This window comes from Podarcis bocagei, assembly GCF_964188305.1.
Source record: "Podarcis bocagei genome assembly, chromosome: 5".
Taxonomy (NCBI): domain Eukaryota; kingdom Metazoa; phylum Chordata; class Lepidosauria; order Squamata; family Lacertidae; genus Podarcis; species Podarcis bocagei.
In genome coordinates, this window is record NC_138129.1 from 30,459,188 (window position 1) to 30,485,147 (window position 25,960).

Sequence of the window (25,960 nt, forward strand, 5' to 3'; positions counted from 1 at the left end):
GCATCATGGGATGCTGAACTCTGTTGTCATGGCAGGAATCTGCTGGGTTTTATTTCACTGTCCATTAGCTGAAGTATTGCCAGGGGACGGCATTTGTAACTGCTGAATGCATTTCAGTCATGGAGATGCTCAGCTGAAACTGCCTGCAAGGACATGTCCAGCCAGGTTGTGGTTTGCATGCTTCTGACTAACAAATAACAAAAAAGCGGCCGAATTTTCAGATCTCTTCTGCCTGCCAAGTCTCCCAAATCAAAGGCAAGAAGGGGAAATTACTGAACCAAGGCTTCTAGCACATTACTTCCTGTTTTATCAGCAAGACAGAGAGACTGACCTCTGGACTTCAAGGGAGCCATACAGTCTAGGTCTTAGCCACAGACCTCCAAGTGTCCCTATTTTCCAGGACAGTCCCGGCTTTACAGAAGCCATCGCGGTTCCTGATTTGATCCCATAATGTCCTGCTTTTTCTTAGGATGTGCCTATTTTCATTGGAGAAATGTTGGTGGGTATGGAGTTATGCCAAGGAAATAAGTAACTATACAATATTTAGAAGACATCTGAAGGAGCCCTGTATAGGGAAGTTTTTTAAATGTTCCACCAGGCAATACAACACTCTTGTGCTGTTGTTGCTGTGGTAGTAATACTGTTTCTCTGCTTAATCTGAATAGAGGGCAGAATATAACTGGTGATTATCAACAGACATCCCCATGTACTTTTCATACTAATGGAATTCTGGAAGGCTCAGCATTTCTCCCTCTTCCTCCCAATGACGGAAAAAGAAGCTGCTATTAAGTAGCTCTGCGTTCTGCTCCTGCCTTGCTCCAGGAGATCTTGGTGGTAGGCCCATATTGATCAATTTCTAATTAAGCACTAAAGTGCCTGGCGCTTCAACCGTAAGGTCAGCGGAAGACCTCTTGCAGAGTGAATCCTTCCTGGCCCCATGCCAGCCTTTCAAGTGCATCCGTGGACAGTGCTAAAGATTTATACACTTCATCGCCTGTCATTTTCTACCCGCGAAGAAGTAAGCCTCTAAATTGAATTATCACAAAGAAATCAATTGCTGATCAAACCTCTGTGAAATTATAATTGCTTTAATGATCTGTGGGCTGGAAATGAATGGATGGAGCCATGCAGATAGTGTACTGTTCACAGAGCTCATATCAGGATCATTCTTTGTTTGTGGAGAGAATTAGAACCTCCTAATTATGCATTAATTTAGCCTCCTCTTAGTGTTCCATTTTTGGACATTTCATGCCCCCATTTTCTTACTTTGACTAATGTGGCTGCAGCGTAGGATTCTGAATTCTGAGAAGCTCTCTGTGGTTATCAAAGAAAACAGTCACAGCAGACTTGATTTCATTTAAGCCTAAGTAGCTGCCATTTTGATGAAAATATTCAGGAAATATAACGGGAAAAGATACATGAGCCTTTATGACTCATGCAAAATGTTATCAACAGCCTCCTTTAGCCTCTAGCCTTAAACCACTTAGGTATAATTAGAATTGACATTTTGACAAGTTTATAGAAAAACACAACAACAACAACAACAACAACAACCGCATGCACACCCTGCAACATCTTGGAGTATTTTTAAAAAATGATCACTGGCAACAACAGAACCAAAACATGCAAGGAATATATGCAGCTGTGACAACCTATTTCTTCATCCTGAAAAATGGTTGATAATTAAAAACGAAACGCAAACAAAAGCAACCAGCCTTACTCATCTCTGCTAAAAGGCTCAGGATTCCCTGCATTATGTATCAGGTTGTGGACGCAACTGACATAGTTATGTCGAAAGCTGAACAAACAAACGAACTCATAGGAATGTGGATGGAGTTAATTCCTCCGCCCTGCAGGCCAAGGATCCTGTTCATCAGGGAACAGGCCGCAGCTCTGCTTTAAAAAATCCTCTTTGCTATGGAAGGAATCCAAGATGCCACGGGGGATAAGAGCTGCATTGATTTATACCACTGCCAGCAGCAGGCATGTTCTCTACTGTGCTGAGGGTGTTGGCAGGAACATTCCCTGAGTAAAAATGAATGAAGCAGAAGAAATCCCACAAGTCAAGATACGCTGGAGGCAGAAATGAGCCGCTGGTGGGACCGGGTTGCAAATGCAGGCCTCCAGTCCATGATCTGCGGGACATCAAGCTTTCTTGACTATTATTCTGCATAAAGCAACACGATCTATTAATCACCCAACCCCTATCTCTGTCACACACTCTTAAAACTACTTGGTTTCATTGCCGTTTCCTTGGGCCCTAGGTCAGCCTTCCACTCCAGAAAGACACACAGGAGCATAGGCACCTGTCTTGCACTGAGTCAGACCATGGGCACATCTAGCCCTTCATTGTCTACAATGACTTGCAGCAGCTACCTAGGGTTTCAGGGATGGGCATTTCCCAGCCTCACCATGCTAGGGATAGAACCTGGGATCTTCTGCATTCAAAGTAGATGCTCTACGGCTAGTGCTTAGAATAAACTAATTCATATCCACCAATTCACTGAATTGTTTTTTTAAAAATCTCATTTAAAAATGACACAAGAACAATTCCTACACTTTCTGGTTGAAATGAACGTGAATTTACTGGAACTTGGGGCAATTTTTAATTCAGTTCTGTTTGAATTTTAACTCAATAATTTATATATAGGGGTTTCATCACACCAGGCATAGGCAAACTTGGCCCTCCAGATGTTTTGGGACTACAACTCCCATCATCCCTGACCACTGGTCCTATTAGCTAGGGATGATGGGAGTTGTAGTCCCAAAACATCTGGAGGGCCGAGTTTGCCTATGCCTGCATCATACTTAACTCTGGGTTTGATTGCGACCAATGCATTTGCCATTCTTGCCTATCTGAAAAGTGATGCTGCTTTAAATTTAAATTTAAAGATAATAATTGTTGGGTTCAGTGAAGTAAGGTTACTGTATTCTCATTTGTGAGAAATTTACTGATAAATTAAGAGTATCTCAGGGTGCAGCTAAACTTGTGGATTTTGCCTCCATTTGGTGGCCATCTGTCACTTATATGATAGGCCAATCATAGGGATGGCAAGTCCTAATGAAATATGACTTATTCCTAACATTTGTTTTGTATTCTTTCTGTGTCAGGTCATTTTTGTTGCAACATCTAAGTCACTATATAGTTTCTTGAGAATGTATTTTATTTTATGAGGTAACAGCTGTGAACTTTGGTTTTGTTTGCTGGTTTTGTACTTTCTTCTCTTCTTTTTCACTTATTTTATTTCATATTTCTCACAGGGTTGTTTTTTAATGTCATAAGAAAGTATTGAAAAGGACAATCCTTGCCTTTTGTTGTGTTGCCTAGCTGCTTTATTTCAGTAATGCTACTGATTCCTTTAACCAGGGTGTTTTCTGCATTGAGCCTGAGACAGGATGAGCTAGAAAATACAACTGTTGAAACCCGAAAATCAATACATATTCTAACTCTTTTATTCTGAAGTTTTGCAACCCACTCATTTCCCATACAGTGTTACCTTGGGTTAAGAACTTAATTTGTTCCGGAGGTTTGTTCTTAACCTGAAACTGTTCTTAACCTGAGGTACCACTTTAGCTAATGGGGCCTCCCGCTGCCGCTGTGTGATTTCTGTTCTCATCCTGAAGCAAAGTTCTTAACCCGAGGTACTATTTCTAGGTTAGCAGAGTCTGTAACCTGATGCGTCTATAACATGAAGTGTCTGTAACCTGAGGTACTGCTGTATATCTATAGGATGTTTATGTTCAGTGCCAGCTCCAGTTGTTTGTTTGTTTGTTTGTTTGTTTGTTTGTTAGGGGTTTGTTATCCTTGGGTAAGATGTCCTCAGTCAGCCTATAATGGGCCAGGAGTCAGCTTCACCTGCTGAATAGCAGCCTGAAGGGAAAGAAGGGTGAGTGACTCCATTTGCTGCTGATCAAGGACACTGAGGAGAAGGCACTGTTGATAGCCAGCTGCCACTGATGATAACCAGCTGGCTTCAACCTAAACAGAGCTCTCAGAAGCAGTCAGATGTTGGAAACAACACCTGTGACTCCCAGTCCTAACCTGCTGTTTCCTGCTCAGACCCTTGGCTTCATGATCATCGGACTCCCTGATCTCTGCATTGGCTGACTACATAGATTGTTGTTTTCCCACCCCTCAAAACAGACTTGGCTTTGTATGAAGACTCTGCCAAGCATATCTCAGAGATTCGTATCTTCTGCTTGCTTGGCCTCACGCTCCACCGAGCTCTGCATACTGTTGCTCAGCAATGGGACTATGACACAGCCCTCCCCCCCCCACCGAATCTCCTCGCTAAGTAGACCTGACTTTGCTGTAGTAATTGCTACCCATTCACTTCTCCTCTTTCTGGGACCAGTCCAGAAGCAGAGGGTTAGTAGAGAGGCATCTGCTGCTCCTTTTCCTTGCTCCTGTCATTGATTATTGAGCTGCTCTCTCCGAGTAAGCAAACAGCTACTGAAAAAAAAAGGAGGAAGAGCAGAATTGGGGCCTGCAGGAATTGACAGTGGGATCCTGTGGGGTATGGACCTTGGCATATGCCTGATAATGTTGCTGCCTGGTCCTTTTCATGTACACACAAGATGACAGTGGGAAATGGCAGCTCTAGGAGGAATGCTAAAAATGAAACCCAAAACAGAAGGCTTTACAACATCGCTATGCAGTATCCCTCACCACTTTCTACCAGAAGCTTTGATTTAGGAGATACAAGTTTGATTCATAGTACTGCAAAAAGCTTGCTGTGTGACCCTGGGACTATCATTTCATCTTGCTCTGTGCAAGCTTCCCATTCTATCTAATAGTGATGCGTACTATTATCTGTCATGGCTGTCGATCAAGGGTGTTGCTGTGCAATTGGAAACAAGCAGGGTATCCATGTGAAAGCCCATTATTATCAGTGAGACGTTTTCCATTGGCTTTAGGGTGTTTGGATAAGACCTTGGAGTGACAGATTAGCCTGGTTTGTGAGCATCCAAGACAATAAAGAGAATGAATTAAGCAATAAAGTAAAGGAAATGCAATGTAAGGGCAGAGGACTGTCATTGACTGTGTATATGCACCAAGAATCATGGCCTGGCTTAAGTCTTTGGCAGTCACTTCAAAGTCGTCATTTCATGTTACTCCATGGATACCTGTTCTGTATTATGGACCATCTCTGTGATGGTGAGCAATTCAAGAATCTCTGGTGCCAAGTATAATGTCCTGATCTGTGTCCCCTAGTCATTGTAATCAGAAACAGTACTGAAGTGTGCCGACAGAGCTACTAAGAATCAGAAGCTGAAGAACATCATTAAAGAAATGAGCCGGGCTTGGTGTACTTAAAACTGAAATTTCCCTGACTGTAATGTGAGCAGAGGCTGCCATACAATGAAGTAAGGTGGAGAGGTTTCTGAAGAAGGGCATTTATTGCTAGAGAATTAGTCGGGTTTACTTGTGTTGATCAATGCAGACATTTATTTCAGTTCCACATCAGAATGTCAAGCAGAAACCACAGTACTTTTTTTTAAATCTTAAAAAATAAGTGTTTTATGCACTCTGTTTAGTACCACCATATTTAGCTTTTCCATTTCTTTTGCAACTCAAATGATTTTTGGTGAAACATCACATATGTTATGTGATGATTCTGAAATCCTTGGTTACCTCTCAGTATCACACTGAACAAACGCATTTCAAATTTGCAGCCATATCACACATTTAATTGTGGCAATTTTCATTGTGTGGAAATTTGATACTGACTGAAGTTGAGTCTTCTTGAGAATGCTGGAAAATGCATTCCCTCAGAATCACATAGAACTGATGGGATTTTATGGTAGCTTATTCTCTTTATGACCCAGCAGGAAGGGAGAACTGTGGGTATCAGTGGATAATTGTGGCAAAATCATGAGATCACTTTCAGAGAACAAGGAATTAAAGACCTAATGTAACTGTTTACAGTAGGACTCTGCACACACAAACACACACACATCCAATATGAGGTCCAATCTGGAATTTAGATCTGCCCTGACCCAGATCCGGACTCCAAATCAATTTGGGGTGCAAGACAAAAGGAGCCACCGTACCTCCTTCCCCCTTCCCAACTGCAGAGCAGCCAGCAGGATTGAACCCCCTGAGAATGCAATCCTGCTGCCTGCTGCTTTGCCCGTGGGTTTTCTATAAAGAATAAGCTGGCAAATCAGACTCCTGCATTTAGCAGGTCAGAACCATCCACTCACCAGTTGGTAAGCAGAGAGTGCAGTCCTGCTGGGAATGCACTAGAGTCAGCAGGACTGAACCCACCACTTACTAGCTGGTAAGTGGAGAGTTCAATCCTGCCCAGTCTGGCTCCATGCATGTGTTCCTCTGCTGGGAATATGTGCACACAACCAAAGTGCAGTGCAGTCAAGGCTGTTTGGAAGCCCTTTTGCAAACACCTAAGTGGTTGGAGGCATCTCTTTAATAACCATGCAACAGGAAAGTATTAGGAGGAGGTGTCAGCCAAGAAGAAAATCTGGCTTCTGACCAGCTTCACTTTCAACTTATTTCATTGGGTGCTGACTTGACTTATGTTGAACTGGAGATTCTAGCCGAGCATTCTGGGCCCCCTGCGTTCTGCAAAGCTGTGGTAGGATAACACTTGCTCTGCAGGCATTAGTGAGCACATAAAGCGAGGTGTATATGCTTAACATTTACTGCCTGAAAACATCACAAAGCACTGAGAACTAAGCAGGAGACCTTGAAGAATAGAAAAGAAAAACACAACGGAAAAGGGAAAGGTTTGTGCTGGCAGCAAGACACAGAAGCATTTAATATTTTTGCATGGTAAAGCTAATGCAATCCGACATTGCTTTAAACCACAGCTACCCAGCTCCAATGAGTCTTTCATCAATAAAGCTCATTGTCACCACCTGAAGCGCATGGCAATACTAATGCATTTCACCTGTGTGCACTTCCCCCTTAGGGCGCCTTCCTTTACAACACTCCTTATGGAGATAGCATGATAATTTGGTGGGTTTTTGCTTTCTTTTGTCACACAGTGCAAAGGCTGTCAACATGAGTCTTCATAAGGAAACTAACACACATCTGACCTATATAGGAGAGCACGGATTTGAGTGGCCCTTCACAGCAACACATATATTTTTGCATTAATATAGTAAGCTTTATTGTATCTGCTCCCTCTATTGTTCCTGGAAAGTGAATAATCATTTTTTGGGGGGAAGGAAATGGCAGCATTTATAAACATTTATTATTCCAATTCTGGTACAAGACTCTGTTCAGTTGTGTTATCACCTGATAGAGCTGTTGCTTCCTCCCTATCAATATTGTACTATCGCTATATAGGGAAGGACGGTTGCCCTGGGTTCAAGCCCTGGCTTCTTCAGGTAGAGTTAAAGAAAACCCGATGATTTGTGTGCAACGAATATTACTACCAAAGCTGTACTGACATTATATCAGTATCCTCCCCCCCCCCCGGCAAAACACCCCTTTTGAGCCGAACTCCTCTACCTGGTCTCCATTTAACTCACATAAGGCAAAGAAAATCAATTTGCAACCCTATGCAAATAGACCATTGGGAGGACAGCATCATTAGCATCATTTGCAAAGAAATACTTCATTAGTTTATTTATTTTTACTCTGCCACACAGGCATTTATGTGAAAACAATACAGAACCCCTCCAAGTATCCAAACATCCCAGCTTGAAAGTGGTGCATTTCCAACAGTGTGAGTTGAGTTGAGGTGAATTTGCAATCTGCCTTCGAAGATGGTTTAGAAATGTGCAGATAACTCAAAACACAACTGTTTGGCTGATGACTGGGCATTGGAGTTGCATCTCACCAGTGCTGAAACTAGTATAATAATAATAATAATAATAATAATAATAATAATAATAATAATATCCGCCCATCTGACTGTGTTGCCCCAGCCACTCTGGACAGCTTCCAACATAATAAAAGCACAGCAAACATTAAAAACTTTCCAATACAGGGCTGCCTTCAGATGTCTTTAGGAGGTTGTGTTGCTGTTTATCTCTTTGACATCTGGTGGGAGGGCATTCCACAGGGCAGGCACCACTACTGAGAAGGCCCTCTGCCTAGTTCCCTGTAACCTCATTTCTCACAATGAAGGAACTGCTGGAAGACTCTCAGAGCTGGACCTGTGTCCGGGCCAAAATTCCACTCCATATTTTTTATCAACCATTCTGCATCAATAAACCTACCCAAAGGCTTAGAAAGTTTAGGGAATTTTAATCTGTTTTAGTATTGTAACTTTTGAAGGTTTTACAGTATGGTTGTGAAGTTTTCTTGATTTTATTAGCTTTTTGTAAACCTCTTTGAGTTTTGTTTTTAAATAATCAAGCAGTGTATATAGATTTTATGAAATAAACAAGTAAGTAAAATGAATGAGAAAAGAAATTTCATTTGGAAATTATTGAAGTAGAGAGAAAACTGGTGAAATCCACCCTGGGTGGGGGGCTTCCTTACTTCTGAGGTGGCTATGTGTGTCCATTCTTTCATTCTACAAATCATCTTACCAATGGTCTGCACTCTGCAGCCTTCCCAGGTGCAGCCCATGCTTCAGTCAAAACTGAGAGAAGTGGCGTTTTGTGGGGAGTGGTTACAATACACTTGGGGGTGGTGGAGCAAAGCATTCATTCATTGGGTTCTGCATACTGAACTGTGCATCATGAGACTTAGTTTAACTGATTTGCTTTGCTGTCTTTTTTGTGTGGTCTCTCTCTCTCTCTCTTTTTGTCAGACCACTTTGCTGGAATTTGGGGGCAGCTAGTGGCAGGAAGGGAGGAAACATTCCTTTCCTGTGCTCAGGAAGCCTTGAAGGGTCTTTCCGGAGACAGGTTTGAAGCAAACCAGCAGGAGTGAAAGAGCACTGTAATTTAGACTTAATGATGAAAACAGCCCTATCTGTGAGTACACAGAGCCTGTTCACTCAGGGAAAGAAAAAGGTAATTTCAGGTACATTTTACAACATTTGCTGACAGAACAAAGAAGAAGGTTTATAAGTTATTATCAACGTTTCAAAGTGATGTGGCAAGACACAGAAAATAAACAAGCAACCAAGAAGAATGAGTAAAGGACGACTAAAGGGGAAAAAAAGAAAGCATTTCCCTCTTCTCAGCAAATACTACAGTAACTGGCTAAGTTTGGAGAGGCCTACAGCTTCTGTATACAATGCACACATGCAGCACTTCATCTGGAATCATTTTACTGTGAGCCATCAGGAATGGCAATGTGGTAGGAATAACACCTGATAAATGGAGAACTATAGTATAGACCCTTTGGTCACATAAAGCATTTGCCATTGCAGGCACCATCCTATACTAGTCAGAAGTCTTAAGATACCAGACTGACTCGAGCCCTGTCCAAAGGCATGCCTTATTCTTCCTCTGAGGAGTTCAGAGCAGCTTACATCTGGTTCCCAGGTGGCCACCTCTTACCCAGGCAACTCACAGGGCCAGAACTGCTCAGCTTCAGCAGTGGATCTGAATCACGTGCCTCAGATTATTCTTGACTCTGCCTGGAAACAAAGAGTTCTGACTCAGAAGGGTAGCGGGGAGCTTAGGTAGAAGATGCTACACATGATCATAGGTATAAAACTAGTGTTGAGTAAGAGTCAAGGAACACTGCCTCCAGTGCTGTGAGGATTTCAATGCCTCTCTGGCTTTGCAAGACCCTCAGAGGCAGTAAGGGGAAATGGCTCTAAGGGGAAAGAAAGCAGTGATCCATTCACCCTGCCCTGTTCAGGGCTCGCAACTACTACTTACAGAACCTCTGCCTGAAACTTTTGTTCCTCCTCCACCACTTCCATAAATTACCTTTATATCCCATGCTAGAATTCCTTGTTCTACCCCCAAACACATAATAATTGTTATGTACAGAGCGAGGATCCTAGAACAATAGGCAGGTAGGATCCTAGAATGCAATAACCAGATTGGCTTGCAGGAGCAGCCCAATCAGGCTGCAGGAGGGAAGCAGAATCAGCCAATCACATGGGATCCATTGTGTAAATAATGTATATAAAGCCTGAGGTTCTGGGGGGAAAGTCAATTCACTGTTTATGAGATGCAATAAAGAGCATGAAATCACTACGTGACTCTGAGTATATTTCAATAATGCAAGGGGATCAGGCGAAAGGCCTGTCTACTCCAGCATTCTGCTCTCACAGCAGCCAGCCATATGCTTAAGGGAAGTCCACAAGCAGGCCATGAATGCAGAAGCACTTTCCTCACTTGTGTTAGCCTTTGTGTGGAAAGGATGTTGGGCTTGAAGGGCCATTGGCCTGATCTAGAAGGCTCTTCTTGTGTTCTTATGCTCCCAACAGCTGGTACAAGAGAGGGCTGTTGCACTCACAACCTTTCTGTGGACTTCCCACAGACATCTAGTTAACTACTGTGGGGGACAGGATGCTGGACTAAAGAGGCCAGCAGAGCTCTTGGGTTTTAATGCTTCATCCAAGCATTGTCAAGGCAATTGAGCTAGGATGCAGGGTTTGTTTTTTTCAGTCTGTCATTCATGAAAAGAGAAAGATCCACCTCCACACTCTATTAAATATGTTCTCAATTAAAAGCTGGTGATAACACTTAAAATGTGTATGCATTTCTAGGAATTAAAGCCACATGTTTTAGCAATTGAGGGTGGCTAGTTTGAAGCTTCAAAATGCAATCACTCTGGTTAAAATGTTAATTTGAGTGTAGACCTGGCTTTCCTGGACCAAATAAGAGTAACAAGCATATCATTTCACAAAGGTCAGCCTACAAAGAAACAGGAGAAATGTAGGATGTAGATCAGCTGAGCAGCCTTTCTTTGCTTTTTCTTAAAGAAAAGCTGCCATGGCACTGAACTCAGCTGCACTTTACTGTCATTCAATGTTTGTGCTTGGAGCTTAACCTGAGAAAATGTCTGAGCAAGAATCCAAATTATGAATACTGTCTGATAGTTTTGAGGATTTCCTTCCTTCCTTCCTTCCTTCCTTCCTTCCTTCCTTCCTTCCTTCCTTCCTTCCTTCCTTCCCCCTTGTCTAAGTAATTAAAGGTAAAGGGACCCCTGACCATTAGGTCCAGTCACGGATGACTCTGGGGTTGCAGTGCTCATCTCGCTTTATTGGCTGAGGGAGCCGGCATACAGCTTCCGGGTCATGTGGCCAGCATGACTAAGCTGCTTCTGGCGAACCAGAGCAGTGCATGGAAACGCCGTTTACCTTCCCCCGGAGCGGTACCTATTTATCTACTTGCACTTTGATGTGCTTTTGAACTGCTAGGTTGGCAGGAGCAGGGACCAAGCAACGGGAGCTCACCCCGTCACGGGGATTTGAACCACCGACCTTCTGATTGGCAAGACCTAGGTTCTGTGGTTTAACCCACAGCACCACCTGCATCCCGTTTAAGTACTTAAAAGCCTTACTAAATCAAGTTATACTAAGTCCATAGCATCCCCCTGATCCACCAAGCTTGTAACTCTATCAAAAAAAGAAATGGGATATGTCTGGCATGATTTGTTTTTGACAAACCCATGCTGGGGCTTAGTCATCATAGCATCCTTTTCTAAGTGCTCACAGACATACCATTTAATTATCCATTCTAGGATCTTTTCTGGTATTGACGTCAAGTTCATTTGTCCTCCTTTTTGAAGATGGGGACAACCAGTGCTTTTTTCCAGGAGGCACTCAAGGGTATGCAGTACCAGCACTTTTTTGTTTGTTAAAAATGTGGCACTTACTGTAACAACTTCATGGTGAATACCAGCAACCATTTTTATAGAAATAAAGCACTAGGGACAACATTTGCCTGCCTCCATTCTATGGGGACCTCATCTATTCTCCAAGAATTCTCAAAGGTTATAGATAGAGGCTTCACAGGCTCCTTTAGTACTCTTGGGTACAGCTCATCAGGCCCTGAAGATCTGAATTCATTTTAAGTAGCTAGGTGTTAGATTCCCACCTTTCTTCCTATCTTGGGCTGAACCTCCTTCCTTGAATTGTTTACCCTATTATCACCAGAACACTGCTTTCCTTTTGGGTGAAGACAAAGGCAAAGTAGGTGTTGAGCAATTCTGGCTTCTTTCTGTCACCCAGTAGCATTTCTCCATCTTCTGCACATAGAGGACCTGCCATCTGCTTGTTCTTCCTCTTGTTTCGAACATAGCAGAAGAAACTTATTTATTTTTTATTATTTCTAACCTCTCTCACAAGCCTGAGTTCATTCTCAGTGGTGGCCCACCTGACTTTCTCCCTGCAACTGTTGGCTCCTTGTGCACTCTTCCTTTGTGATTTCCCCTTTCCCACTTCTTACACATGCCCTTCTTAAATTTAAGCTCATCTGTAAGCTCCTTATGTAGCCACATTGGTTTCTTTGGATGCTTTCCAGGGGGGGGGGTGGTTGTCAGAGCTTCCTCTGCCTCTGCACCCCCATATGACACCTGATTTCAGCTTAACTTCTGCTTAAGTTCTTCAATTTCGAAGTCATAAGCATTCTGCTGGTGCATCTCACACAAGAGACTTTACTGGTTGTGGCTTATTAGTACACCGTACAGCTTGCCGATATTATTTACACCACATTAAAAAGATTGGACGGCTTTTTCTTGGATGCAAGAAAGCCTTCATTCCCACTGAAGATTAAACAAGAAAAATCACTTTTGATGTCACTGCAGTGGCAATGATTGTACATTTGATGTTGTGCAGTAGAATATTAGATTCATGCAGAAGCCCTTTCAGTGGAATTTTACCATTCAACTTGTTCCTTCCCAGGTCTTTGCTTTCAGTTGATACAGAAAGTAACAGCTGAGAAGTGTAAAGTACACACTCTATACACAGATCAATTAGAAATGCCCTCTGATCATTTTGACAAAGAAATCTTTGAGATATCATTTTCTCCACAATGCAGACTATGTTCTGGTTAAGGGGAGGGGGCATGCATGTGAAAACCACATAGCAACCCCTGGAGTTCTATGTAGACATAATCCTTAACTATACTGTTTTTCTTAACCATGGTTCAGTTTTACAGGTGAATACCTAAACTATGGTCAAGGACAACCTGCAAATCAGTTTTCAATGCCAGTCTGAAGTGGATTTGCAAACCATAGTTCATGCTTACAGTGCTGTGGCTGCACTAAGCAAACCATTATTAGGCAGTTTTACCTCTTACTCTCTTGCAAAAGGTAGCATGCAGATTACACTGGTTTCTCCTTATATCCACCTTCTGGGGCTGAGCTTAGGTCAACAAGCTGAGACATTTTGAATCTTAACTTTGGGTGGGGAGGGGGGAATCCACCAAAACCCTGTGGTTAGAACTGGGATGGTTAATATCATACTTGCCTGTTGGGCACATAGCAGCCTGAATAGAGCACTACACATATGAGTACACATGCAAACATAGAAAGCAACTCAGGCGGCCTAGAACAATTTAAGGGGTACATCCAGACTCCTGGCAGGCAGCAGATGGCGCATCTTGGCTTGACCGAGTGGGGCAGACATTTACACAGCCTCCCACTTTTACTGGCCCGGTTGGAAGGTGATTTGACAGGGAGGAATAACTACTTATTTTGCCAGCTTCCAAGGTGGCAGTGTAATGAGGCATGGAGTGGGCCTCAGCATGGTCAGTACAAGATCCAGCAGATCCTATGCTTGCCCAGTCCTGCCCAACCCCTCCCTGCCCCTGGAATGCCCTGTTGGGGACATTTCCTCTAGCTATCACTAGTGGGAATGTTGCCAGTAGTAGCTTCTGTCTGTCTGGGCAGGTACATTGGGGTGCTCCTCACTGGAGAGACTCCCCCACCAATGTTGGCAGCCAGAGAAGGGACACCTCCATATAAACCCAACCCCCTCCAACACTGTGGAGAGGGAGATGAATTGCTTTGCCTTGCAGCTCTTGTACTTCTGATCTAAGTTTTCTGTATTTGTTATCTGAACAAGCAATGCCTACCTTCACAAGATCACAAGGAAGCGCATCCTCCCTCTTCTCTAAGCATAAATATCCAGTCTGTAAAACTGGACCCCAAACTCCTCAAGCAACTGATCAAATGAAATGTAGCATAATGATACTTTATTATAGGGAGCTAAGAGAAAAATAGATGTATAGATTTCAGAAAGGCTTTTCTTTTTTTAAAGAACACATTTGAAGGGTTTCAGGCTGCTCCTTACAGCCTCATACCTCATAATGGAATGTGTGTGACAATGAATCCTCAAGAAAAATTATCATCCTTCAGTGACATAAGCAAAGAAACAAGGAGCCATTTACATTGCTAGAGCATTGTTCAGAAAATGATAGGGATAGGGATATAGGCACCATCACCATTCTCGACTGTCACTAGAAAGTACAGCATCAATCTCTAAAGTACAATGAACACTGTGCTATATGAAATCCATCTTGCAGGAGGTAGCCTTAACAGTGCCAGCAGAAATGTTATAAGCGAAGCTCTGTAAAATTAGAAAACTTTGCATAAGGTCATGGTCTCAGATAGTACATTCTAGCCACAAGGTTTATCCGCTAACTTTAGGATTTCTTTCCTTTGTGGTGGAGACAGGGAACCATACTGCATCTATTTCAATGTCTGTCTGCATTCTATTATCATGTTGTTCCAAATGGTTTTTATGTAAATCTATTATTGTGAACCATCCTGGGCTTCCTTTGGAGATGAAGGGTGGTTTATAAATGTGAAATAGGCAAACAATGAATAAACAATAGTCGAATAGTAGAGCACGCGCTGTGCATGCAAAAAATCCCAAATTCAATCTCTAGGTAGGGCTGGAAGAAACCCTGATTTGAAACCTTGGAGGGCCACTGCCATTAGTGTACATAATCCTTAGCAAAATGATTCAGTAGTTTTGACCCAGGCCACATGCACACCATTCATTTAGAGACCTCTATTTCCCTACCAGAGCTACAATTCCCAGATTTATTGTGAAGAGAGATTCATCGATAAACCACTCCGGGAATTGTAGTGGCCTCGGTATAAGGTAGCTTGCTATGAAATTATTGGATTTCTGGATCCTACATTTGCAGGGGCAGGGAGGGTATACACCACTTCTGATGAGCGATGTTGCCAAATTCCCTGTTGCTTTTTTCATCCTGTAATAAACAAACATGTTGACAAAAATGCTCCATATTTCTAGTGCTTAGTGTGCAAAGTTTGCTTCAAACATCCCACCATTTGGAGAAGGCAGGGCTGCCAACTTGAATAAAATATTATGCTCCGCATAATCAATCACGTGATGCTGTGCGCACACACCATTTGAATGGGAATGCCCATCAACTTTGTTAGGGCCCAGCCCCCCTCAAATATTTTATTGTGGGGGCCGAACCCCCCCCCCCAGCCTCCTATGGGAGAAGGGAAAGCAAATGCTTATTAACAATGAGATCTGCCTTTTTGTGCACATGTTGTGTAGGCCTGCCATGTATTCCTTTGGAGAGAACGAGCAAAAGCTTGAATACCCTCCTTGGCTATGGGGAGCCTGTCAGTCTCTCACCAACCATAATTGCCACCTGATATAACATTTGAATGCTGCAGCAGTCCCACGACCTAGCTAGTTTTGACTCTCCCACAGCACCAGCACATGCCAATTAAGTTTCTAGCACTGAATTTTATATGAGCCATGGAACTTGAAACCTGCTCTCTTGTCTTTCAGCTTCCCTTTCTTTCCCCATCCTACCAATCAAATGGCTTTACACCCCCCCCACCCCCGTTGCTTCACTAACAGTTCAGTCAGGGTTCAGACAAAAGGACAACACAACCAGCAGAACTTTCAAAAAGCTGGTAGATAACAGATGAAAATCCACCACACAGGGGGCTGGCCCAAGACATTGTGTGGCCTGAGGCAAAGGACAAGATGGTGCTTCTTCCCTTTCATGTCCATGGGAAGGGCTATGGCTCAGTGGAAGAGTACATGCCTTGCATGAAAAGGATCCCAGGTCACCTCACTAAGGCTAGAGAACAGAGTTGACAGATCAACAGTTCCAAAAAAATGGGCCCTGCAGGCCTATAATGCCTAGTGGGTGGATTATCAGGATTCTAAAATGTGGAAGTCACATCATATTCTATGTGGATGAAAAGAGCAAGAGAACATGAAAATAAAGGCTACCATTGGCTACTAGCCATGATGGCAATGCTCTGCCTCTACGGTCAGAGGCTGTATGCTTCCAGTTGCTGGAAACCACAGAAGAAGAGTGTGTGTCTTGCATTTGAGTCCTGCTTGTGGGCTTCCTGCAGGAATCTGGTAGGCCACTGTGAGAACACAATACTGACCTAGATGGGTCAATGGTCTGATCCAGTAGGCTCTAATTGTGTTCTTAACAAGGAACAGCCATCATTTGGCCAACACAGCACTATGCATAGGCAGCCAATGGTGAGGAAGTCCCTCCCCCCCCGCCCAGCCGGGTGGCCAAATTCCTCCTGGGAATCCTTTAAGGCTTAGGACTAACATAACATGTGCATATACATATAAGTATGTGGTTGGTGTATTAAGGAAAAATCAGGAGGGTTCAAGATTATGAGGACAAGACCAACAGCATATCATAGTTAACAGGAGATAAGAACTCACAACATAAGCAGCAGCATACCAAGGTGCATACAAAATGCTTTGCTAACACTTCAAATATAGAAATGGATGAACACCAGTTTTCAATAGCTAATATACTTACATTATGGACCTCAGCAATAAAATGCTTAGCTAAGGAAGCATAGCTTGATGGATGTCTCAGATAGACCAGCAGAACAAGGCCAGATACTTGTGTATTTCAAGGAAGGATGAAGTAATGTTCTTGTCTGGGACAGATAGCAAAGAACTAGGTGAAAGCACTTCGCCAAGAGACTAATGGGGCATTTGGGAACCAGTCAGAAAGAGACAAGCAAAGTTGAATGGAGATAAGGACAGGGGATAAAAGGCTACGGCTGATAAGGTACAAGAAGTTGAGATTTCTGCCCATAATGGTGATAAATGAGTAATAATGACCACATAAAGATGTATGTAGGATCAAATGCAACAACTGCTGTGCCATCATAAGTATTGGGTTGGAATTGTACCAGCACTACTGGATTTCATGCCAGCAATGTTACGAGTGCAGTAAATGACCCATCTGCCACATGCAGGATTTTTGCATAAGCTGATGTCAAAAGCTGAATGTGGGCAAACCAAGGGCAGGACTCAGAATGCCTTGTTTATGGGTCTTTGCTGATTATCAAAGACTCAGCTAGGATGGTTCTACTTGCTATGTGCAAAATTAAGGTGCTCTCGCTTTAGTTGAACTCCACCTGTTGTACATCAACATAGGTCTAGCCAGGATGCCAGAACAGCTGAATCAGTGGAAGCAAATTGTAGCAGAGTTTTTAAACTTGCAAGTTCAAGGCAGCTCACTGGTTACACAGATCCACAGGATCTGGGTGTTCAACAATCGTACTTTAAGTAAATCTCAGAGAATTTGCTTTTCTTCCTCTGACTGAATCATTGTTAGTTGCTCTCTTTGTTACAGAGTGATGACTGGTGTTGCCAGTCTCACGCTATGGAATACTCTTCCAGCAAAGATTGAGCAGGCATCCCCGATTTTGACTTTTAGGCATCTCTTAAAGACCTTTTTATGCCAGAAAGTCTATGCCGTTGTTTACAATTTTCTTGTGCAGCCAGTGATTTAAATCAATCAGTCAATTTGTTTGTATGCCACCTTTCCAAAGTCAAACCATGCCCAAGGCAGCTTACAACATATGAAAAAAATCACACAACTGCAAACATAGCAAAAGTAGTCATAAGCAACAAACAAAACATCAAAAAGTTCACATCCAAACAGAACAATTTACACATAAATCCTAAGATCCTATTTATATCTATAGACAGATCTCTATCTCAGTGGTGTAGCGTGGGTTCTCAGCACCCGGGGCAAGGCAAGTAATTTGCGCCCCCTAACCCATGGATTTTAGCACTCGAGTCTCTTCCGCGCCCCCCCCCCCCAGATGTTGCGCCAGGTGCAGCAGGCCCCCCTGCACCCCCATGCCACGCCACTGCTCCCACCACAAGTCTTCAGGACAGCCATCCGAAGGCTGGTGCGGGGAGAAGGTCTCTCCACCCCACCGCCAGGCTTCGGAGCAGCCTTCCGAAGGCTGGCGGCGGGAGGAGGTCTCTCCGCCCCACCGCCAGCCTTCGGAGGAGGTCCGAGGACAGTGGGGTTCCTGCTTCCTCGAGGACGGCCGGCCAAACGCGCCCCCCCAAATGTTGCGCCCGGTGCGGCCGGCACCCCTGGCACCCCCCACGCTACGCCACTGCTCTATCTAGATATATAAAAATAGCAGCAACAACAACACCCCCCAATAAAAAACCCCTAAACTATACCTCAGCTTTGTTCTGAACTGCTTTGAATGGTGTTTAATGTGTTTTTTCTTGCTGTACACTGCCCTGATATTTTATGAGATGGTAGCATATACTATAAAAGCAAATAAAGCAAGTAAGAGTTAGTCCTGAAGCCCAAGACCCCTGAAGTGATCATGATGACTTTCCTTGTGTTCAAACAACCTTGTTATCAGGCCTCTCAAAAGTAATAAAAGCAGACCCTGTATAATGACTGTGTTAAAAATTTAGGCCACAGCAAGGGTGCAGTCAGACATGGGGATTATTGTGTTAAGATTTCCTGGCTATAATGCTAGTGCTTCTGTCCCAGTTTCTAACATTCCTTTTACACTGCCTTACTTGTTGAGTTATGGAACAGCGGCTTTTTGATCCGTTTACCACCTTGATTCTATGTCATGCTTAATTTCATTTACACCACTGGGTATGGCATGATAGAACAACATACATAATTGGGCATGGCATGCTGTCACCATTTATGCACATGTGTGCTTCTTTTCCCCAATGACTCATCCATGAAAATGGCGGGAAAGAACTGTATGCTGGAATACCACCCCAGTTTTTGTCAAATGAACAAGTGGTGATATGATCCATGAAAGTGGGGAAATTATAGCGCATAACTGCAGTTTTCCAGGTTAATGGGGTTGCAAACAGATTTCCCCCCTCAAATCAATTAACATGACGGTGAGCTATTGTTTCGTTTATTATTACATCATGTTTTTTGTTTTTATACTGTAAACCACACTGAGATCCTCGAAAGAAGGGTGATATATAAATAATAAAAGATTCTCCTAGGCTTCCATAACGCCAGGTTTTTTACGTCATGTAAAAGGTAACATAAAGCATGATAATTGTCAGATAAAGAAAAGCTGGGGAAATAGAATAAAGTACTGTCTGAATACAACCTAAGACATCACTGCTGTCACCTGTCAGTGAACAAAACTGCACAGAACCATAGCAATTTATGTCTCAGAAAGATTCTGACAATCATTCACTAACATCCTGTTCTGAAGAAAAATCATAATTATCCAAACTCAACTAGCAGAGGGGAGGACGAGGGAACAACCCACACAACACAAGGCCTCATTTGGACCCCTTGTTAGTTTGGACACCGTAGCTCAAGAATTGTACTGAATCCTTCTGCCCCTAGTCTCAATCTGTAAGACTGAGGTGGGGAACTGGAAGGCCAGATTCTGACCTCCCTCAAGCCCCACAAGCTACTTTCATGTGTGGGTAGGGCTGCCTATCTGTCAATCATGACACCAGGTGAAAGCAAACTGTTTGAGGGCAAAGACACAGGGCTTTCCAGGAGCTGATGATCAGCAGGGCCTGAAAAACCCGCTTTCAGCAGGGAGCCATGCCTTCACCTAGCAGAGATGGGCAATAAACCTTGTGTCCCCCCTCCCAAAAAAACCTATCTGTGACAAAGCACTCCAGGTGAACACTTGAAACGTCTTGAGGGGACCACCTGGCCATTCAACTTCATGCTCAAAGGATGCACCTTGTCCCCCTTCCCAAAGGCAAAATAACAGCAACAGCAATCCTACTAGAGCAGTATTGCAATGAATGAGCTGCTCATTTGTATGATGCAGATTCCATTTTAAGCACTTTTTAATTGTCATTACTAAAAACAAAGAGAAGAGTCAACATATTTCCAATAAAGGGTAGAACAGGCATCTAGCATAAGTGCTTCTGGTATAGATGAGTCATGGGGAACCTGCACTCCTCCAACTATTTCTGGACTCTCCCCACCCCTGAACACTGGGAGGCATCTGAAGGGTCACTGGTTTCCTATCCCCAATATAAAGCATTCTGTCTCATGACACAGGGGGAGACTTGACAACCCATTGTGCTATCAAACTTGGTAGAATGTATTTAAAGTCAGTAATTTATAGCTTGGTTTGCACATGGCATGGCACACACAGAACAGTTCTATACATGCTCAGAGTTCTGCCCCACTGATTGCAATGGGAATTATTCCCAGGTAGGGATAGGATTAGTCTTAGGCATCAGGCACATTTTTCTTTGTTTATCCTGGCATTTTAACCTATGCAAACTGACTATTTTGAAAGATCTTCTCCAATGCATTTATTATTATTATTGTGTGTTACTGTACTAACGTGCGTGTGAACCCGTGTGTGAATAAGCAAAAGCAATGGGCCAAATCTTCCACTTCTGCCACAAAAAGAAACTTCTTAGCCCCATATGATATGCCCTAGGTTAGAGGTGTGGAACCTCCAGACCTCACAGGCCTAATCAGGCCCCCAAGACCTGCCCATTTGGCCCAGGAGGACATGTATGGCCTGCCTTACACCTGACATCATAGCTGGCATTATGCCTTCACTTGTGGCCCTGTGGCATCCCAAAGGGCGAGAAGGCCTGCTTCTTATTTAGTTCAATGCCTCTCTCTCCTCAAGGGTTTCCAAGGGCTAGGCGAGGTCAACAGCTAAAGATACAACATGCACATGCCCTGCAAAAATGTAACCATCTGCAAAACCATAGCTGCTTAATGTCAACCTAAGCAGGAGTTTTAGTGTTTTTGAAAAAGCCTTATCGACTATGATTCCTATATAGGGGAAAAGGCAGTTCCTTCCTCTAGAAGGCAGAGATACTAGATTTAAATCTAGTAAGCCATACCTTTAAGTGTGGCTTCTTACATGCTCATGACTTGACAGCTACAACATCAAGTGACAGGTTGCTTGTATGAGACAGCCATCCCAGCACAAACATCACAAAGTAGAGATTGCACGTTGTTGAATCTCAAACACTGTATGGAGGCGATTGATGCACTGAAGTGAGAGTCCCTGGATGATAAGAAGCCACATGATGATGAGCTATCATATGATGCCTCTGCAGGTATGAATCAGCTCTTCTCCGATTCAGTTTTAAAATGAATGACACTACATGCTACCATGGCTGATTAAGACAGTGATTTCAAGACAGACGGTGGCACTCAAATCATTTAGTAGACTACAAATGGACTACAGCAAGAAGCAGATTTAAGATTGCATAAATGGGAAAAAAAACTTCTACAAACCCATTTATGTTTTGGCTTATGTGAATTAGTGTGTATCACCCATGCCTGCTCATGAAGCAGTCAAGTGTAAAAGTAAATCCACATTCCTCAATTTATTAAGGCTCCCGAATACTTAGATGTTACTCATTATCTCTTTCACCACAATCATCTGTAATCTAGACTTTTGTAAAACAGCCAGAATGCAGCTTCTGTAAGATAGCCTTCTGCAGCCTGGTGCCTTCCAGACTCCAGCTCCCATCAGCCTCCATGGTTTTGGTGTCAATTGTGGTCCAAAATATCTAGAGAGTCGGAGGCTGGGGAATGCTGCCTTCACCAAGTACAAACCTGACCTTCTAATTAAAATAGATAATTCAGACTTGTAACCTTAGATATCACAATTCACCTGACAGCATAAGAGCATTAAATGCATGGAAGGAAGAAAACAGCTAGAGCAAACTATCCCACTCAACAGCAGTGTATTCTTATGCAACAGAGAGATCAACTTAATCATAGATGACAACTTCTGAAAACCTTTGCTTTGAATTCATCCCTGGCATTTTTCTAGGCCAGCTTGAAAACAAAAGCTTTGTCTTCTTAAAATGCAATAGCCTCAGGCATCTTTGCAAAAATAAAAAAGTGACATATCTCAGGTCTGGGGGAAAAAGTCTGTTCCTGTTGCCTTTCAGCATCCCTCTAAAAGCTTCTCCTCTCTACAATTTAGCTAGATTCAGATTATCCAGATCAGCATGAATTCTACAGATTAACCTACTCCTATAAATATAGGTATGAAAAGTGTAGGTTTAGGATTACATTTTAACTACCTCATTACAGCTTTATGGGTTGGAAGAAAATCGCTCGTTATTAACCCAAGACACTTTTGCCTAGCGAATTTTTATGAATTTAGAAAGCATTTGCTGTGGCAATATATGTGAATGTTACATCTATTCAGCTCATTATTTCAGACTTTGCTCTCCCCTCCCCTCCTGGGCTTGCTTATATTGCACTCTTTCCATAACTCCTATTCTCCCCAGCCTATCCACACACTATTTTCTAATGCATGTCCAACAAAACTGCATCCTGTGAACATGCAACCTGTATTTAAGCCTGAAATAAAACATCTCTTGAGTTTCTTTCCAAGTTTGAGTTTCTTTCCAAGTTCCAAGGTCCTGCACATGTCAGCTTATTTTTTGAGCTTGAAAATGGAGACCTTTGACTTTAGTGACCAACAGTGTTTGCTGAAAAAACCCTATAGATCTTGCTTTTACCATTTAACTAAGGATGGAACCAATGAAATAAGTTCTACCAAGGAATAGCAAACAAGAAAAGGCATAGAATTACAAAATTCGCTCCTCCCTGTCTCCCCATATATGCAGAATTAATGATTATATGTTGACACGTCTCTTAACCATGATTGATGCTAATCAAGATGGTTCCATACCATCTTGATCAGGATTTTAAAATCGCCATTAGCTATGGCTAAGGGACAAGTTGTTTAGGTTTAATCTCAGATAAGCCACTCTCTCCATCCCACCCTCTCATGTTGTAGCTGAATGAAATTCTGCCTATCAGGGAAGCTACTGTGATTTTACACCCAGAAGCCATTTCCTCTTACAGTCTCAATTTAGTTGCTGGTCTGGAATTTCCAAACACAAATAATCATCATGGGATACGGATCAAAATGTTCTGGTTCCATTATTGAATCGCTTGCAAACTGGCCAGTTAAAAGCACCCTTGCTGGCAATGCTTGTGTCTCCTTTCTCTGAACAGCTAAAACTGTCAAGTTTTCCTTTCAAATAAATGATCTCCATCAACAACACTGATCTTCCTTTCATGTTCTGCAAAGCAGAAGGCCTGTAGCTAAGGTTTTGGCTGATGAATACACCCACCCACAATCCACTATGGGAGTATGTCCTCATCCTCTGTTGTGTCTAGGGGTGCCCACACATTACATTCAACAAGTGTGACCTCTGTACTTGTGCGCTTAACAGTTGAGCTGTATAAATGTGTACACAGAAATGCCTGTGTATGTGTAGAGACAGTTCGTATCCGTGCTCAGTGTAACGTGTGACTAAGCTCTCATTCTCTAGTTCCTCTCCCTAATCCTCACCTTCCAACCCAAGTGTTTCCCTCTCCATCTTTTTTCCCTTTCATCCCTTTCATCCCCCTCTCTGACGCATTTGCTATTGGTGGCAAGTCTTCCCGACCATGAGAACAATGCAACATAAAACACTCCTCCCCAACCCCTGCCTTGTTATCTGCCTTTTCTAAGGCAACAGTCCTCATAAGGCTCCCCCTTCCTTGTTTTGCCGTTCCCTTGAAATCCATCTACAACTTTTATCTTGACAGTCAGAGCCCACATATATCCTCCAATGGGGTTCAGTTGGGCAGCAGAGGAATATTAGTCTAAGGTATGTGCCTCAATGCCTTACATTCTAACTAAGCCCGATTTTTCTCTTCAACAAAAACATCTATAAATATGAATAATACCACTGACAAGCCACTATTGAGAGCAGGTAGCTTTTAAGAGACTCTAAAGAGCTCTACTCTTGCTCCATTACTGTGATGTTGTCTAGATTTTTCTCACACAGCCTGAACTCCATTGCCAGGGAAGTTATTTTCTTCACAGTTCTTTTTTTTAAAAAATAAAAATGAAGCAGTAGCAAGAAAACCCTGCCATGTAAGATTTTAGTTCTGTGTATCCTGCTTCTCTACAGCCACAATGGGCATGTTCCAGCCAGTTATGAAGATTGAAATCCTACTGATTGCTGTATGTATTTACCTCTCCCCACACTGGAATGAACAAATCTCAAAACTGCTAAACTTTGATTGGATTGAGCCCGATGGGTGTTGCATTTCATTGTCTTATTACAAAAGTCCTGTACATGGTGCTCTTTTAAAGGGGGAGGGAACCCCAAACCCTGTTCTTAGAAACTGTCCCCACGAAAAAGCAGGCACAACTCATCTTAGAAAGGTGAATGCAACAGAACAGTGAAATCAATACTTTAAAAACAGAAAGCCACCATTCCGAAACATCCTCTACGCAGCCCAACCTGCAAACCAGTTAAGCTGAAGTTTAGGGATTTAGCTCCAATGAATTGGTTTTTAGCACGTAAGCCTGGCCCCTGGAGCTGTTATTCTACTCTGATTGCAATGCCACACTTGATGAATCTGACATATTTAGAAATGGATGCATAAGCTCACCACCTGCCTTTCACAGCTTATTTGGTTCAAGAGATCATGCCAACGATGCCCTGAATTTGCTTCTCATCTCCAGCCCCCACCCCCTGCAATATTACCCCCTTCCTGGATGTTCTCAGCATATTCATGGGACTTCAAATGGCACATACATTAAAAGGAAAGTCGCTTTAGGAAACAGCATGTTTGATAACTATACATTTTCAAATGCACATCCAAGGATGCTTCATCACAACCTATTCAGGAAAAGTACTTGCAGAAACAGGAGCCTTTGCCAAGATGGGACAGCATTTAAGGTCAATTAAAAGGTGATCATGTTGCTAGAAGGAGCAGAGGTGTTGATTAATGTACTGAGAAGTATTTGTATGATCACTTGTAGTGCATTCCAAGTATTGTGTTTTTAAATTCTACGTGTTTCTTTTGTGTGTGTTTCTAAGTCACCTTGAGGCATTTTGTGTAAAGTTTTTAATAAGTAAATAAATAACTAAGGTTTGGGAGTTCAATAGCAACCTTGAATTGTTCACATCTCTAAGGGGCAGCAGTGCTGCACTAGCTCAGCTGGTTGAGAGACGTATTAAACAGAGCTCATGTAATCTTTACATGTCTAAACAGTACTCCATTCTGAAGTGAAGATCAAGTGTGCTACTGCTGGGGTGTTGGGTTTGACTGCGAAATCTAGATCCAAACATCCTACAAAGTTCAGTGCAAGGCTCCGGGCAAATTCACCACTTCACAAGGCTGTTGCAAGACTAAAATAATTCTTTTGAGCTCCTTTATGGATGGGTGTAATAAATGTTCTAGATATGTCAGATTACTCACAACAGCAAACCTTCCAGTGGAGCCAAAGTTTCTAAGCACTGAATGGAGGCATTTTGCTTTGGGGGAAAAACAAGCGTGGAGTCGTTCTGTATTTTTTAAGAGCTCAGATCTGACTGCTCGCCATCCTATATAATGCATGTCCCCGAACTGCTGAAATCAGTAAGAAGCGTATTTCTAGGAAGCAATATGACATTCCCACATTGATAGGCCAGTGCAGTAACTACGACGACGTTTGATTTAGATGTGAGAGGGCAAGGTTCAAATCCCAGCTCAGTTCATTGCACAGCCTTGGGCAAGTCACTAACTCTCAGCTGCACCATCTCAAAACCCAGTGAAGGTTTCTAAAGAGGACTGAGGATAAAGGGAACTGCAGTGCACTTGTGTACTGAAATGCACTTTTAAAATAGTACTAAGCATGCACAAATGTTTCCTGCTGAAAGAAACCTAAGCAACATAGCAGGATGTGTGGAGGGGCAACAGCTCAGTGAAAGAACACGTGTGTGGCATGCAGAAAGCCACATGTACTGCCAGTTTAAAAGACCAGGTCACAAGTGATGGAGGAGGGCAGCCTCAGAATAGATCATACTGGGCCAGATGGACAAGTAATCTGACCTAGTAT

The 25,960-nt window shown here is 42.8% G+C and overlaps 1 protein-coding gene across 2 annotated transcripts in view; it reads right to left on the bottom strand.

The window, feature by feature from the left end:
- Nucleotides 1-25,960, bottom strand: part of RALY (RALY heterogeneous nuclear ribonucleoprotein) — a 212,689-nt gene that overhangs the window by 185,181 nt on the left and 1,548 nt on the right. The window lies entirely within an intron of this gene.